A 16,068-nucleotide genomic window follows, 5' to 3' on the forward strand; every position below is an offset into this window, starting at 1 on the left:
CAAGGAATTGTGATGCCAAATGGGCAAACAAAGAGAGCGGTCGAGAAAGGACAGTGTATAAGTAAGGCGGCAAGCTGGCGGAGACGTTAGCACGCTGGGCGAAATGCTTAGCGGTATTTCGTCTGCTGCAACGTTCTGAGTTCAAATTCCGCCGAGGTCGACTTTGCCTTTCATCCCTTCGGGGTCGATTAAATAAGTACCTGTTACGCACTGGGGTCGATGTAATCGACTTAATCCGTTTGTTTGTCCTTGTTGTCCCCTCTGTGGGTAGTAAAGAAATAGGTATTTCGTCTGCTGCAACGTTCTGAGTTCAAATTCCGCCGAGGTCGACTTTGCCTTTCATCCTTTCGGGGTCGATTAAATAAGTACCAGTTACGCATTGGGGTCGATGTAATCGACTTAATCCGTTTGTTTGTCCTTGTTTGTCCCCTCTGTGGGTAGTAAATAAATAGGTATTTCGTCTGCTGCAACGTTCTGAGTTCAAATTCCACCGAGTTCGACTTTGCCTTTCATCCCTTCGGGGTCGATTAAATAAGTACCAGTTACGCACTGGCGTCGATGTAATCGACTTAATCCGTGTGTCTGTCCTTGTTTGTCCCCTCTGTGTTTAGCCTCTTGTGGGCAGTGAAGAAATAGGTGTAAGTACTTGGGAATGCAGGAAATAGATGAGATAAAAAATGAAGAGATGAAACAAATTACCAGTAGTGAGTACACAAGGAGAATCAGAAAATTATTACAGTCAAATTTCTTATTGAAGCAATAAATTGAGGAGCAGCACCTTTAATCAGATATGAAGCTGATATAATAGACTGGACCAGAATCGAAGTAAAGAAACTTGACAGAAAACCTACGAAGTTGTTGTCGTCGTAGGGAGCCTACCATCCCAAAATACTACAAGTTGTGACGACACGACACGATCAGGTAGTGAAAGTGCTACATGAGAAACTGCGAAAAGTGAGGGCTAGAGAGAGGCAAGGCGTGGTATTTCCCTATCCAAACAGATTAGGTGCTGGAGCATAACAGACCGGACCTAGTGGTGGTGGACAAGGCGCACCACATGTGCTATATAGTTGATGTTGCGTGCCCCCTTTGATACGCGGATAGTCAAGAAGGAAGGCGAAAAGATAGATACAACCCTCTTAAGAACGAAATAGCCAGGTTATGGAAAATGAAGAAGGTGAAAACAGTGCCAATTACTGTTGGGTCCTTGGGGACCGTATCGGAAGGCATCAAGAGGAATATAAAGAAAATTGGATAAAAGGGCCCAGTAGAACTGTTACAAAAGGTTTGCCTCTTTGGCACGGCCAGAATAATCAGGAAAGAATTAGATAGCTGAAAAGAAGGGATAGCATGGTACCGTAAGGCTGCAGGTAGTAAACTCGCTAGGCATGCAAGACTCCAGGAACTTCAACAAAACCTGTGATAAAAAGAGATTAAAAAATCATTTCTACTAGAAGCACAAGGCCTCGAATTCAGTGGAGGGCACTAGTCGATTACGTCGACCCCAGTGGTACTTTATTTATCGACCCCGAAATGATGAAAGGCAAAGTAGGCCACAGCGGAATTTGAACTCAGAACGTAAAGACGGACGAAATGCCGCCAACTATTTTGCCCGAATATTAATAATAGTGATGATGATATAATAATAATAATAATAATAATAATAATAATAATAATAATAATAATAATAATAATAATGATAATAATAATAATAATAATAATAATAATAATAATAATGGGGGTGGTGGTGGTGGTGATGATGATGATGATGATGATGATGATGATGGTGGTGGTGGTGGTGGTGGTGGTGGTATGGTCATGAAGAAGAAGAAGAAGAAGAAGAAGAAGAAGAAGAAGAAGAAGAAGAAGAAGAAGGCGATAATGCTGATGGTGATAGTGGTGATGATGAAGATGATATAGACACCTTTTTATTTGCCAGCAAGGCAATGGACGAATGGGAGATACATAGTCATAATGGCATTTATTTATTCCACAGACACAAGCAGAATAACGGTCTCCTAATTAAATTCACGCTTCCGAGACAAACAGCATGAGATGATATTTTGTCTACAATGACACGGCAGCGAAAAAATACAACGTGTAAAGTTTAAATTCGTGTTGGTCACCATTTGCATTCAGCCGAGAAGTAGGTTTACATTTGTTCGACTTTTCCTTGAATAACCTGTTTAGTCTCATCGGAAAAGTTTCTTCTAGAAACTGATTTTCTAAGTTAAAATAATGGAAATATCAAAATGCCGCTTCAGTAATTTGATCATCTTTCAGAAAGAAAACAGATACCGTTTGCAGCAGATCACGCGGGATTTGGTTTAAACGTGACTTGCGACTAATTCTTCTTTGCTGTAATGACATAAAGTCACTGATTTCTCCTGGCTTGATGTCGAAACTGACATTGCTTAACCGCAAATCATAAATGCACGGTTAAAGAATATCGCTAAGGAAGATTGAAGTATCAAACACGCACACACACACACACACACACACACACACACACACACACACACACACATGTAGAGGGCAATTTATGAGTAAGAATAAAAGAATGAAAGAAAAACAATGATTGTACAGCCAATGTACTTAGACTGTGAAGGGAAGGAAGAGATATCGACGCTTCGGACAATTGCTTCTATGTAAAAGAAAAAACAAATTGTGAATGATAAAACTATGCTAGAGAAACAACATAATAATAAAATGTAGTTGATAATTTAAGAACAAAAACAAAAGCAAAAAGAAGACTGTTCAGTGTATCTTCATATGTGTGTCTATGTTGTTGTTGTTGTTATTGTTCGTGTTAGTCGCCATTTGCATTCAGCTCAAATACGTTCGAATTTGTTCAACTTTTCTTTAAACAACGGCTTGAATAATTGTTGTTGATATTGTTGTGGTTATTGTTATTGTTATCAATGCCGTTGCTGTTGTTGTTTTTATTCTTGTTCTTTATCCTCTGGTTGGTCCGGGACAGACTTATGAACGAAGACGTTCCAGCCATATCCATACCATATTTTATTCCAGAGAACATGATCCAATGTTTTCTTTCCTTGGGTGCAATTTTGGAAGAGATTTGGCTCCTATTTCTTGTTGGTCGGATGCCTACACAGTGACTCTCGCGTTGGTTCAAATACCATCGTTTCAAGCCAAATTTAACTGAGGAAACCTACGCCTGAAGACATGTCAACCATGACCATCCCGTTTTACTTAAGATAATGTCCCTCTCTAAGACTTGATTATTATAATTTAAGCTATGATTCGAGGGAGAGCGGGGCATTATTTCTAACAGATCAAGGCTCCCTTGTTGTTGCTGTCCTCTTCAAGCAAGTTCCGAACAAAGGATCAAAGATAGTCTTGTCTTTTGTACATCTAAGGCTAAACCATTTACTGTATTACTTCTTGAGAGCATAGAGTGTGATTTTAAGGGGATTTTGTTACCATTTAGAGCAGGTTGAGGGACCATGTAGAGGAAAATTCTATCAAGCAATCAGATCAAAGTTTCGGATCATTACAATGCCAGAGTAACTTCGGAAAATGAAAACGAACGCTGCTGTACCAAACACTACGTTCAATTGTTTTCCTTCTTTTATTCCAATTTGCAATCATTTCACTTCTGTCCCCAATCTTCTCCGGAAAGGCATTAATGTACCATTATCTCACCACAACCATTAATCTATGGTTATTTATTTGTATTATAAGGTTGTCCCAAAAGTTCGCAGAAAGTCTTGGAAAATAATGGTCTTTATTTTGAGGAATAATTTCTGTTGTTTTTGTTAGTACTTGGCGAGTAAAAATTCAATTTTCGCAAGTGTTTACGAACTTTTGGGACAACCTAATAAAACAATGTATGTTCTACCTTGGAATTCGGGAATTCTCTCCCTCTTTGTATTGTTCCATCAAATTGTGATTTACAACAGACAGTTCCAACACCCAATAATAACCAAATGCTAATTGCAGTTGTTGTTACAAGGTTTGCCGCCGTGCCAAACTTATTATTCTGACATAAGTATTACACAAAAATAAATATAAAAACTTTAGGTTATTTCTATGTATAATATGATTGGAACATGAGACAATCCTTGTTTCTGGATGTGTATTATTAGATTTGCAAGCGAATTGGCGAAGCAGCTTACATTATGACTCTTCAAGAACAGAGTTTAGAGAAAGATTTACCATCCTCGGTGTGTTGTGTGCATATAGCACAGCTAGAATATACGCCACTTTTACGCTATACATACACACGTACGTACATGCTTACGTTTGTGTTGTGGTGGCATAATATATATGTGTATACATACATACATACATAAATAATACATACATACATACATACATACATACATACATATATACATACATATAATAATATATATATATATATTATATATATATATATATATATATATATATGTATATATATATATGTATATATGTATATATATATATAATGTATATATATATATTATATATATATTATATATATATATATATATTATATATATGTATATATATATAATACATAATATATATAATACATATGTGCATATATATATATATATACGACGGGCTACTTTCAGTTTCCGTCTACCAAATCCACTCACAAGGCTTTGGTCGGCCCGAGGGCTATAGTAGAAGACACTTGCCCAAGGTTCCACGCAGTGGGACTGAACCCGGAACCATATGGTTCGTAAGCAAGCTACATACCACACAGCCACTCCTGCGCCTATATATATCTATAAAACATATGTGCATATATATATATATCTATATATATATATATATATTATATATATATTAAAGATTAATAGAGAAGACAGAATGTACCAAAAAAAAAAGAATTTATTACCACAACAATTGTTTCATCATGAATGTGCACTGCTCCCTTGTGGGCGTGAAACGACGCAATAATACCAGATGCAACGCACAATGCATAGATGACTCCTCAGGTGGGTTAATATGGTTTTAAGCCGGGAGATTTACATTGCAGTTCCGCTGTATTAAGAGATTTTATCAGTTAGACAGACGCACAGACAAACAGACGCGCACATTCATACTTTTAAATCAATGCTAAGACAGACAGACAGACTTGATCCTTTAATAAGTTTTTCCATGGGTACATGTCAGGGTGTGTCACATGTATGTGTGTCAACCAAGTACATACGCGCACAGGTGTACACACATACATTCGTACTTACATATATCCTGCGGGCACAGACATCCATTTGCCCATATACATATAAACATCATATCGACACTGTCATCATGGAGTATATGCACGTACACGCACGCACGCACACACACACACACACACACACACACACACACACACACACACCACACACACACACACACATTTACTCACATGCACTTTTACACCCACGTCATAAGACATATACATCTAAATGTACATTGATGCTTGCACTTCAAAATGTTTGTAGGCAAGTATACATACATACATACATGCATATATATATATATACATACATACATACATACATACATACATACATACATATACTCACCCAATTATATACATATACGTTTATATACATAGATATACTTATACTTACAGGTTAGCACATACTAAAGATTTCCACTCAGTACTTTTATGCACTCATAGGCATATACAAACACGTCCACCCGGCAATATATATATGCACACACAGATTGTATACACGTATGACATTATTCGCACGCATATGTAGGCACAGAACAATAAATGGTACATGGGTAAAGCCTCATACATTTGTCCATGGGTATATGGACGGGTATAGCAATTTATGAAAGCCATTTAAATATTGAAAAACAGTTAGCTCTATCAGGATGTTTCGCACGGGTACGAAACTGCTGCTCATAGATCTGTGAAGACGGCAACGGAGACAGCGACGCCGTGACCAGCAGGAAGGGACACGGCAGGCGTTCTAACTGCGTCCACATGTCGGAATTCATCCAAAAACCACAAGACACAACCTTAGGCTTAATTCAGATGGCCATGTGAAGTTTCTGGAAACTGATCAAATCCTCGTTGGAAGGCCATATATGTAGCTGCAAGATTCAGCTCTTTGCTACACCTCCACCATCAACGCACTATGCTAAACAAGCAAACCATTTCGAGCAAATCGTATCGGAAATGGAAATGGTTAACAAGGGAGCTAACTGAGTAAAACACAAACAATTGAAAGAAAAGTAGACTTGATAAAAAGATACAACATTATGCACTCTCAGTGGCACTCCGTCGCTTACGACGACGAGGGTTCCAGTTGATCCGATCAACGGAACAGTCTGCTCGTGAAATTAACGTGCAAGTGGCTGAGCACTTTAGAGACACGTGTACCCTTAACGTAGTTCTCGGGGGAGATTCAGTGTGACACAGAGTGTGACAAGGCTGACCCCTTTGAAATTACAGGTACAACAGAAACAGTAAGAAAGGATGAGAGAACGTTGTGGTGGGTTCGCCACCACCCACTGCCGGAGCTCGTGGAGCTTTAGGCGCTTTCGCTCAATAAATACAATCCTCGGTCTGGGAATCGAAACCGCGATCCTATGACCGCGAGTTCGCTGCCCTAACCACTGGGCCATTGTGCCTCCACTATTATGCGCTCTAATAACAGGATGATGGGACGTACATTACAAAAGAGTGGCAAGAAACTTTGCGACATTGCTGGCGATGGCGTCCGGCCTTGCTCGTGACGGGAGAAAGCAATATGTGCGTGAACAACCTAACCCAAGCTTTTCTATTAGAGTTCTCTATCTTCTGGGTTATTTGTTGCCTTCGCCACGTTTGACTTACCCTTACAGGCTACATGTGCGCCTGGGCACCAACCAGACATTTCTACGTCGTCACGCATACAGGTATAGTTTTATGTATCACATGATTGGGTGGCGTTGACTCTCCTTACTTCAATTGCCTTTTGACGTATTTATATCAATCAGTCTAGAGAGAGAGTGAGAGAGAGAGTGAGAGAGAGAGCGCGCGAGGGGGGGAAGAGAGAGGGAAAGACTGTGATAAAGAGTAAGGCAAACAGAGAGACAGAGAGAGAGACACACACACACACAGAAGTAGGGAGGGATTGTAAGAGAGAGAGAGAGAGAGAGGTAGGGGGATTGTGATAAAGAGAGAGAGACAGAAAGACAGATAGTCAGACAGATAGAGAAAAGAGCAAGATATATGAGAAAGAAGGAGAGTTAATGAATGCGAAGGAGAGTGCATGAATGTGGGTGTTCGTGTTCCTGTGTTATGAATAACTCGTCTCTATCTCTGAGTTGTATGGATGTGCGTGCGCGCGCGCGTGTCCGTTCTTACTTTAGATTCTGTGCATTCTTTTCCTGTCTTTTTTGTCGTTAGAAACGGCAACAATTTTTTCTGTTCTGAGTTGGAATAATAATGAACGAAATTCTTCTATTTCGAGGCTTCTGGGGTCGAGATTCACTTCAATTTTTTTCCAGCGCAGCGAGTTATGTCTCAGAGTTCATAGCTTGAAGCATTTTATTACGACAAAGCATCGTTTTTGCTTAAAACCGAAGAACAAACAAACAAACAAACAAACAAAACTGGGATTTTAGTATTATTTGGATTTCAGACTATAAATTGCCAGAGATGGTATTTGTTCCCATTTTTTTTTTCTTTTTTTCTTTTACTTGTTTCAGTCATTTGACTGCGGCCATGCTGGAGCACCGCCTTTTTTTTAGTCGAGCAAATCGACCCCGGGACTTATTCTTTGTAAGCCCAGTACTTATTCTATCGGTCTCTTTTTGCCGAACCGCTAAGTGACGGGGATGTAAACACACCAGCACACAAACACACACACACATACATATATATATATATATATATATATTATATATATATATATATACACATATATACGACAGGCTTCTTTCAGTTTCCGTCTACCAAATCCACTCACAAGGCTTTGGTCGGCCCGGGGCTATAGCGGAAGACACTTGCCCAAGATGCCACGCAGTGGGACTGAACCCGGAACCATGTGGTTGGTTAGCAAGCTACTTACCACACAGCCACTCCTGCGCCATGGTGATCAAATTTGCCATTCATCCTTTCAAGGTTGATTAAAAAAAAAGAAACGAACAATCGAGAACGGTGGACAGCAGAACTGTAAGAATATCGGAGTGGATGCCTTGCGTCGTAACGGTTCTTTGCATTCTGAGTTCAAATCCTGTAATGGCCAACTCAGTGGCCTAGCTTTAGAAAGCGCTGCCCCGAGGCGGCCCCTAAGTTGTCTGCACTTTCCCCCCACCCATCTGCGCTCCTACGTAGGCTTATACAGTAGACCCAAAAGTGCCGCCCCCATAAAAGCTTCAAACGAGGCGGATCGCCCCTCTCCCCATCGCCTATCCTTCGCTACCCTCCTGGGCCTACATTGGTTGTAGGCTTAATCTGTAGCCAAGTTTAACACCACCACCGCCAGGAACTATGGGTGACTTTAGCGCAATCCACTCTGTTACAAGCATTTGTGCCTGGTCTGTGGTTTGAGGATATCCTCTTCTGGTTTGAGGATATCTTCATCTTTCCCTCACGGTCTTCTTTCTTAATTAAAAGAAATTTTTAAAATTCCAGTTTCGAAGTGAGAATAAATATTTACTATTGAAATATCGGTTTCGGGAATGCTCTATATAACCATCTTGCCTGCTTTCATCTTCTATGACTCATCAGATTTTCTGCTAAAAAGTTATTTATTTATTTTCTTATCTTTATTCTACTTTCACTAAAAGTTCTATTTCTTGCACAAACATCGACAATGGCTACTTATTACGACGACGGTTATTTGATCTTGTCTTGTTTATCTAACTTAATTCCTCTTTTAACGATTTTAATATCTCTATTCTTTTAAGGCGGCGAACTGGCAGAATTGTTTGCAGACTGTACAAAAATTTTTTGCGGCATTTCGCCCGTCTTTACTCCAAGGTCAACTTTGCCTTTCATCCTTTTGGGAGTCGATAAAATAAGTACCAGTTGAATACTGGAGTCGATGTAATTGTCTTATCCCCCACCACCACGAAATTGCTGGCCTTGTACTAAAATTTGACATCGATAGTTCTGTTTTTTTTTTTTTTCCAACAAGCCATAAATATCTTTTCCACGATGTCACTTTCCGTAATATCTTTCCCACGTGAAGTTAACTCTGTATTCCAGTTTTTCATTGATCTAATAAAATTTGATATGTCATCAAACACTTGTACCAGCTCGAGACTTTCTATTATTATTATATTATTATTATTATTATTATTATATTATTATTATTATTATTATTATTATTATTATTAATATTATTATTATTATTAATCATGATTTATTATTATTATTATTATTATTATTATTATTATTATTATTATTATTATTATTATTATTATTATTATTTCTAGCATTAACACAAGGTCAAGTATTTGGGAGAAGGGTCAAATATATTGAAGCTATAATCTTACTTCGTAACCAACCCCTGTATATATACATACATATATATATATATATATATATATATATATATATTATATATATATATATATATATATATATATATATCTATATATATATATATATATATATATATATATATATATATATATATACATACATATATATACATATATATACATATATACATATATTTTCGTATTGAAATAATATATTTTTTATTGGCTCTTTCCTACTTTACAGCCTCAGGATTCCGAGTACTTGAGTATGAAATTGCAAAATCTACTACGCAGATCAGAGTTATCCGACTCAGCTGTTAAAGGCTTGCTTGATCACAGGACAAAAAGAGTTTTCTGCAATACTTTTGGAGGTTGTACAAGTCTCTTGCGCTCCGTCGCTTTGAAAAACAGAAGAGCTTCCGTGCTTTCGTCTCACTGAAATCGTCGACTTTAAAATAAATTAAGGTAAAATTAAATTAAAGGATAAAATCTTAAAACTTTTCCCAAGTTTATATAATCGATTCATTTCCAGCGAAACACGTTATAAATCTGTATGTATGTCTAAATTTATGTATGTCATTATTCAGTTTTATTTCAAGGTGTCTTGCCAATAGAGAAAGGGTCGGTTTCTAACCTAGATCCAAGGCTCTTTCATTGAAATTTCAACATCAACAACAGGGTATTTTCGTTTGTATGTATGTATATATGCAGATTTGTATCCTTTGTTTTATGTATGTATTTTCATGCATATACTTGCATATCTCGATATGCTCATAGATATACTTAAATGATAAACTTCTGGAAAGTTTTATAGATTTTTACAGTTCCAGTGATGGATTGGATCTGTAATCTTCGAATCAGCTTTCACCTTTCTGGTTTTGAGAAGACTAATTTTTCAAGATTGGTATTTAGGCAGTGTTTTACATATGTATGTATGTATGTATGTATGTATGTATGTATGTGTATGTATGTATGTATGTATGTGTCAGGCATGTGGAAGAGAGTGTAATTCGGCAGGAGGACTTAAACGACATACAAAGGTACATGAAGCCCAGTTACAACTACAGCCGGCTATTACCGGTAAAGGTTTTAGCTGCCAATTCTGTACTACAAGACATTGTAGATCTTTAGTTGGGCTAAAAAGTCACATTCGATCACAGCACCAATAACAGTTAAGCTTCGTGCAATGGCCATACTCGATAACGAGGGGGCAGCCATCATGTATGTATGTATGTATGTATGTATGTATGTATGTATGTATGTATGTATGTATGCGTGTAGGTATGCGTGTGTGAGTGTGTGTGTATCAGTCGCCATGACTGATCGCTAAATCCACAAGTTTTTTTATTCTCTCTCTGTTTATTTCTTCATATTCCTTTCTGATGAAGAGCATAGGCTCGAAACGTAAAAGATTTTTTCCCTTTCTCGAGCGTCAAACTGATACACCTGCTTGTTGTTCATATACCTGTCTTCGTCTTTTGTATTTCAGCAAAATTGCCATTACTCTGATAATGTCGGAGGAAATCAAACGAAATTTATACTGAATAAAATATATTATATTTTGTGTTGGTGCATAATTATTGCGGCTTTTTTCCCCCAAACAATAACAACGTGTAACAAAAACATCTTTAAATGATTATTACGTAGCGTATTCACAATCTACTTCAATTTGCTTGACAGACGGTCAGACCGTCATTTAAAGATGTCTTTTGTTAAATATTGTTATTGTTTTTGTTGAATAAAATTTGTTGAAAAAAAGCCACTATAATTATGGACCAACCCAATACATGGAAACATTATATAAATTTGGAACGCAATACAGTAAACATTTTCAAAGATATGAACGAAATATTAATTTTCAAACGAGACAAAAACATGTCCACTTTAAAGGATTACTTGCTACATTCAATATTTTATCCGCTTTTTTTTTACTAACTTCAGATATTGCTGATAATTTCAATTCTAATAAATTATTTCTCTTGGCATTTTTCACCTGTCATCGTTATTGCATCTGCAGGAATTCTGATTTGTGTTCTGCGGGGAAAATCTTCTTCATCCTGATTAAAATGGCACGAAAAGGAAAAGAATTCTCTAAAGATTTGAAGAAAATTATCTTTAATTTGCACAAGAATGGTTTAGGATCCAAGCTAATTAGCAAACGAATACATATTAGCGAAAACGAAGTTGCCAAACTAATTCAGAAGTACAAAGCTACTGGACGGCTAAGCAATAGACATCGCCCAGGTCGTCTTTCTAGTTTAACTGTGCGTGATATTTGCCACATCCAACGTTGCGTGATGGACGACAGACGTCGTACCGCTTCATCTTTGGCTCAAGAAGTGTCTTCTGTTAGTGGAAAGAATGTATCCGCCCAAACGGTTCGCCGAAGTTTGAACCAGTGTGGTCTTCATGGACGGATTCCTCGTAGGAAGCTTCTCCTCAGGCATAAATCAAGTCGTCTTTCTTTTGCCGAAACCTATGTCAGTAAGGGGAAGGTTTTTTTCAATAAAATTTTTTTCATCTGACGAGACTAAAATCAACTTGTTTGAGTCAGGTGATATTAATGGATGGAAGCACTCCGTCGGTTACGACGACGAGGGTTCCGGTTGATCCGAATCAACGGAACAGCCTGCTCTTGAAATCAACGTGTAAGTGGCTGAGCACTCCACAGACACGTGTACCCTTAACGTAGTTCTCGGGGATATTCAGCGTGACACAGAGAGTGACAAGGCCGGCCCTTTGAAATACAGGTACAACAGAAACAGGAAGTAAGAGTGAGAGAAAGTTGTGGTGAAAGAGTACAGCAGGGATCACCACCATCACTTGCCGGAGCCTCGTGGAGCTTTAGGTGTTTTTTTCGCTCAATAAACACTCACAACGCCCGGTCTGGGAATCGAAACCGCGATCCTATGACCGCGAGTCCGCTGCCCTAACCACTGGGCCATTTCGCCTCCACGGGTGATATTAAACGAGTATGGGGACGACCAGGTGAAGATAATAGCGACAAATGCACCGTACCCAGTGTAAAATACGTCGGCGGAAGTGTTATACTTTGGGGATGCATGAGTGCGGCTGATGTGGGAGGACTCACCTTTATTAAGATAACAACGGATTCAAGGCTTTATGGTGACATATTGCAGAAAACAATGTTGAAAAGCATCAAAGAACTAGGAAGACATTCCATGTTCCAACATGATAATGACCCTAAACATACTTCAAAGATGACGACTAAGTTTTTACCAGATAAAAAGGTAAAGATATTGCCATGACGGCGACCTGGCAGAAACGTTAGCACGCCGGGCGAAATGCGTAGCTGTATTTCGTCTGCCGTTACGTTCTGAGTTCAAATTACGCCGAGGTCGACTTTGCCTTTCGGGGTCGATAAATTAAGTACCAGTTACGCACTGGGGTCGATGTAATCGACTTAATCCGTTTGTCTGTCGTCCTTGTTTGTTCCCTCTATGTTTAGCCCCTTGTGGGCAATAAAGAAATAGATATTTCGTCTGCCGCTACGTTCTGAGTTCAAATTCCGCCGAGGTCGACTTATCCTTTCGGGGTCGATAAATTAAGCACCAGTTACGCACTGGGGTCGATGTAATCGACTTAATCCGTTTGTCTGTCCTTGTTTGTCCTATCTGTGTTTAGCACCTTATGAGTAGTAAAGAAATAGATATTTCTTCTGCCGTTACGTTCTGAGTTCAAATTACGCCGAGGTCGACTTTGCCTTTCATCCTTTCGGGGTCGATTAAATAAGTACCAGTTGCGCACTGGGGTCGATGTAATCGACTTAATCCGTTTGTCTGTCGTCCTTGTTTGTCCCCTCTATGTTTAGCCCCTTGTGGGTAATAAAGAAACAGATATTGCCATGGCTTACCATGTCACCTGATTTAAGCCCAATAAAACATATGTTGGGTGTTTTGAAAAGGAAGGTTGAGGAGAAAAAACCCTGCAATCTAACACAGTTGAAAGACATCATTCATGATAAATGGAGGTTGATTTAATCGGCTGTGTGCGGAACTTTAGTCAATTCTATGCCCAGAAGACTTTATGTAGTCATTAAAAGCAAGGATGGTTACAACAAATATTGAATGTAGCAAGTAATCCTTTAAGGTGGACATATTTTTGTATCGTTTGAAAATTAATATTTCGTTCATATCTTTGAAAATGTTTATTGTTTTGTGTTACAAAATTGTATAATGTTTGCATGTATAATATATTTTATTCAGTATAAATTTCGATTGATTTCCTTTGATATTATCAGAGTAATGGCAGCTTTGCTGAATTTTTAGGGGTGTACATCCTTCTGTGAGATACTGTATATATATATATATAAATGAAAGAATGGAGTCGAACGACGACTTTAACAAAATTCCTTTACTCTCGACATATGTTTCGAAGACTGCATATTCTCAATTCCGAAGGAATAGAGGGTGTTATTCCTTCGGAATTGAAAATATGCAGTCTTCGAAACATGTGTCGAGAGTAAAGGAATTTTGTTAAAATCGTCGTTCGACTCCATTCTTTCATTTATTCATAGTTAAGAAAAACACACAAATTTCCACACGAGAACACGGGATTTCTGCCCTTGGCATGTAGCTTCAACCGTGTTTTCTGACGTGAATTTGCTACCCAGGTATCGGTTAACCGAATTATCCATACTAGGATAATTCATTCACCTACTTAAATATATATATATATATATATATATATATAATATATATATATATATATATAGGGAGAGAGAGAGAGAGAAGAGGAGAAAGAGAGGGAGAGAGAGAAATATGGGTGTGTGCGCGCACGTGTCTATAAAGACACGCCTGCGAGTGTTTATTGAAAATTTTGTACTTGATATCTCCAAACCAATCAACTATTTGTTATTCACCAGATATATAAATATATATATGGCGAGCTTTCCGTGTACTAAATTCATTCACAATAAATTAATCGGTCCAGGGCTATAGTAGAAGTGGTACTGAACTCGAAGCCAGGTGTTTACATAGCGAGATTTTTTAACCATACAGTCATTCCTTGTGTTGTCTGCCGTTTGTGGATACGCTGTTTCTGAATATTCTGAAATCGTGAACTCCAGAAATATCCTGTTTATCGGCTGCTTTTGTTTAGCTTTTAGTCCTAGTAAAGAAACTCATTGACTGCCGCTTTTATTCAGATCTATTGTAAGAACTGATTGGGTTTATTTGAAATTCAGGCTAATGTTGTCCTGCCGTTTGTGGTTTCTGAATATTTGGTACAACACAAGGTATCATGTTTTTGAGTACATTAAAATGAAGGGAGCAGAGCTACAGTGAATAAGAATGACTATGTTTATGAGTGTTTTTTAATGTGCATTCTTACTAAATCGATTCCACAAACGTATTTCCTACAAAAAGAAATCTGTTTTTTGCCTCTAGCAGCCAAACTTTGCTTTACCCTTATATTTTCATTTATATTTTATTTCCCATAATCTTTGTTTATCGCTTCTATATGTGTGCGTGTGTTCTCTACTTCTAAAAACAATTGTATATTTGAAGACAGTTGGCTTTTTTTTACCATAAACATGCATCCTTGCGCTACTCTAATAATCACTAGTTTTATAATAATCATTATTTTCACGGGATTTCTTGTTGTCGTCATGCAGTTATGTTCTTTGGGAGGCGGGGGTCTTAGTATTCTAATCAATTTTAATGGGAGAAAGAGGATCCCAGTCCTTTATCGATTTTGAAAGAATGAAACCCAAAGTTCACCTCGACAAAAACTTGACATCAAAGCACAGAAAGTTGCAACACAAGACATACTATTCGATGCTCTGTCGCTTATGCTAATGTACATTATAATGAATGCATACATATAAGTTTAGATGAATGGTACTTAGTTATATCAATATAAGGCGGCGAGCTGGCAGAAACGTTAGCACGCCGGGCGAAATGCGTAGCCGTATTTCGTCTGCCGTTACGTTCTGAGTTCAAATTCCGCCGAGGTCGACTTTGCCTTTCATCCTTTCGGGGTCGATAAATTAGGTACCAGTTACGCACTGGGGTCGATATAATCGACTTAATCCGTTTGTTTGTCCTTGTTTGTCCCCGCTGTGTTTAGCCCCTTGTGGATAGTAAAGAAATAGGTACTTAGTTATATTAATATAATGCACAAAACAAATAAGTCAGGCTTTTGCTTTTTTGTTCTGTTTTGTTTTTTTTTGTTTTTGGTGGGGTTTTTTTTTTTTTGTTTTTTCGAGACTAACACCATTCTTTTTCTTTTTCTTTTTTCTGTTTACAGATGGAAGAATTATTGCAAATTATGGAATCGATTGTACACATTACCGCCATCCGAAATAAATTTTCATGTATTTCACTGAATTAAAATAGTTTTTCCCTAAAAAGGAATTTAAATGCTGTATTCTTCAATCGTTTGTGTTCGTGTTTCTTTTCGTTTCTGTTTTGTTTTCCTTATCACTGGGCTTCGATTTCAAACTGCTCGCGGATCGATTACTTGTCAAAATGAATTTACACACCGCACACACACATACAACAGATACAATAATACAACATTCATACATACATAAATGTATATATATATATATATATATATATATAAACAAGGCCAAAAGAAAAACATTCTAATGCCATATATGCCGAAAAT

The 16,068-nt window shown here is 37.8% G+C and overlaps 1 long non-coding RNA gene across 1 annotated transcript in view; it reads left to right on the top strand.

Moving 5' to 3' along the window:
• LOC115219999 overlaps positions 1 to 15,833 on the top strand; it is a 27,906-nt gene extending 12,073 nt beyond the window's left edge. The window contains exons 2-3 of the long non-coding RNA XR_003882399.2: positions 9,680 to 9,900; positions 15,706 to 15,833. This is a non-coding gene — a long non-coding RNA (uncharacterized LOC115219999). The remainder of the gene's footprint in view (positions 1 to 9,679; positions 9,901 to 15,705) is intronic.
• The last annotated feature ends 235 nt before the right edge of the window (positions 15,834 to 16,068 follow it).

Source organism: Octopus sinensis, linkage group LG15 (genome assembly GCF_006345805.1).
Source record: "Octopus sinensis linkage group LG15, ASM634580v1, whole genome shotgun sequence".
In the NCBI taxonomy this organism is placed as follows: domain Eukaryota; kingdom Metazoa; phylum Mollusca; class Cephalopoda; order Octopoda; family Octopodidae; genus Octopus; species Octopus sinensis.